Source organism: Orycteropus afer, unplaced genomic scaffold, assembly GCF_000298275.1.
Source record: "Orycteropus afer afer isolate SDZICR_OR568_19922 unplaced genomic scaffold, OryAfe1.0 scaffold00157, whole genome shotgun sequence".
In the NCBI taxonomy this organism is placed as follows: Eukaryota; Metazoa; Chordata; class Mammalia; order Tubulidentata; family Orycteropodidae; genus Orycteropus; species Orycteropus afer.
The window spans coordinates 7,347,304-7,350,028 of record NW_006921744.1 but is presented as its reverse complement, the minus strand read 5'-3'; positions in this window follow the sequence as shown (position 1 = coordinate 7,350,028).

Here is a 2,725-nt window from a genome sequence, read left to right as displayed (position 1 = left end):
AGACAAGGAAGGACACTATATAATGATTAAACGATCAATTGAACATGGTGATATAACCATAATAAATATCTATGGACTCAATGAAAGAGCCCCAAGATACATAAATCAGATTCTAAAAGAACGGAAAAGTCAAATAGATGACTCCACAGTCAAAATGGGAGACTTTAATATACCACTTTCAATGAAAGATAGAACAACTGGAAAGAAACTCAACAAAGATGCAAAAGAGCTAAACAACACAATCCACCAACTTGACCTTACACAACCGAGCACTTCAGCCAACATCAGCACAATATACATTCTTTTCCAGGACACATGGAACATTTTCCATGATAGGCCATATGTTAGGCCATAAAGCAAGGCTTAATAAATTTAAAAACATTGAAATACTTCAAAGCATCTAATCAGATCATAATGCTATCAAATTAGAAATCAACAACAGGAAGATCAACAGAAAAAGAGTAAACATGTGGAAAATGAACAACACCCTCCTTGAGAAAGACTGGGTAAGAGAAGAAATAAAAATTGAAATTCAAAAATGCCTTGAATCAAATGAGAATGAAAGCAAAATATACCAAAATCTTTGGGACACAGCAAAAGCAGTGATCAGAGGCCAATTTATAGCAATAAAAGCATCCATCCAAAAAGAAGAAAGAGCCAAAATCAACACTTTAAACCAACATCTCCAACAATTAGAAAAAGAACAGCAAGAAAAGCCCACAGTCACCATAAAGATTTGGGCAGACATCAATGAAACAGAAAATAGAAGGGCAATAGAAAAAAATCAACAAGAACAGAAGTTGGATTTTGGAAAAGAACAATAAAATTGACAAACCACTGGGAAATTTAACAAAGAAAAAGAGGGAGAGAATACAAATAACACAAAAAGAAACGAAATGGGTGACATCACAACAGAACCAACGGAAATAAAAAAGATAATATCAGGATACTACGAAGAACTACACTCCAACAAATTTGAAAATCTGGAAGAAGTGGATAGATTTCTAGAAACACATCACTTACCTAAAATAATACAGACTGAGGTGGAAAAGTTGGACAGATCTATAACAAAAGAAGAAATTGAACAGCTCATAAAAAAATTGCCAACAAAAAAGTCTTGGCCCAGACAGTTTCACTGGAGAATTCTACCAAACATTCAGAGAAGAACTGACACCATTCCTGCTCAAACTATTCCAAAACATAGAAAAGGATGGAATCCTCCCTAAATCATTTTATGAAGTAAGCATAACCTTGATACCAAAATCGGGCAAAGACATCACTCAAAAGAAAGACTACAGATGAATATCCCTCATGAGTATAGATGTACAATCTTCAAAATTCTAGCAAATAGACTCCAACAACATATCAAGAAAATCATTCATTATGGCCAAGTGGGGTTCATATCAAGTATGCAAGGATGGTTCAACATTAGATAACAATCAATGGCATCTACCACATAAATAAAACAAAGGAGAAGAACCACATTATCATATCAATTGATAGAGAAAAGGCATTTGATAAAATCCAACACCCATTCCTGATCAAAACTCTTAGCAAAATAGGAATAGAAGGGACATTCTTCGACATATAAAAGGTATCTATGCAAAACCAACAGCCAACATTATTCTCAATGGAGAGTGACTGAAACCATTCCTCTTGAGAACAGAAACTAGACAAGGATGCCCTCTATCACAACTTCTATTTAACATTGTACTGGAAGTCCTAGCCAGGGCCCTAAGGCAAGAAAGGGAAATCAAAGGCATCCAAACTGGTAACGACAAAGTCAAACTATTCCTATTTGCTGATTATATAATCTTATACCTACCAAATCCAAGAGACTCAGTCAAAAATCTACTGGAACTAATTGAGAGATTTAGCATCATGGCAGGATTCAAGATCAACATCCAAAAATCAGTTGGATTTTCCTCTACACCAGCAAAGAGATTGCTGAAAAAGAAATAAGGAAATCAATACCATTTACAATAGCTACTCAAAACATAAAATACTTGGGAATAAATCTTACCAGGGACACCAAAGACCTGTACAAAGAAAACAATAAAAAACTGCTTCAAGAAATCATAAGAGATCTACATAAATGGAAGAACATCCCATGCTCGTGGATAGGAAGATTGAGCATTGTGAACATAGCAATTCTACCCAAAGCAATCTATACTTTCAATGCAATCCCAATCCAGATCCCATCAACATTTTGGAAGGATGTGGAAAAACCAATCACTAATTTTATTGGAAAGAAAAGAGACCTTGGAGAAGCAAAGCACTATTGAAGAAGAATAAAGTAGGAGGTCTCACACTGCTGGATCTCAAAACCTACTATACAGCCACAATAGTCAAAACTGCCTGGAATTGGTATAATGACACACACATAGACCAATGGAATGAAATTGAGAACCCAGAAATAGATCCATCAACCTATGGTCAGCTGATCTTTGACAAAGGGCCGAAATCCATTAAATGGGGAAGAAAATATTTAATAAATGGTGCTGGCAAAACTGGATATCCATTTGCAGAAAAATGAAACAAGGTTTGTATCTCACACCATACACAAAAACTACCTCCAGATGGATCAAAGACTTAAATATGAAATCTAAAACTATAGAGTTCCTCAAGGAAACACTAGGGACAAATGTAGGGGCCATATATAGGGCATAAACAGACTATGAAGTATAACTCAAAATGCACAAACAGCAGAAGAGAAACTAGATGA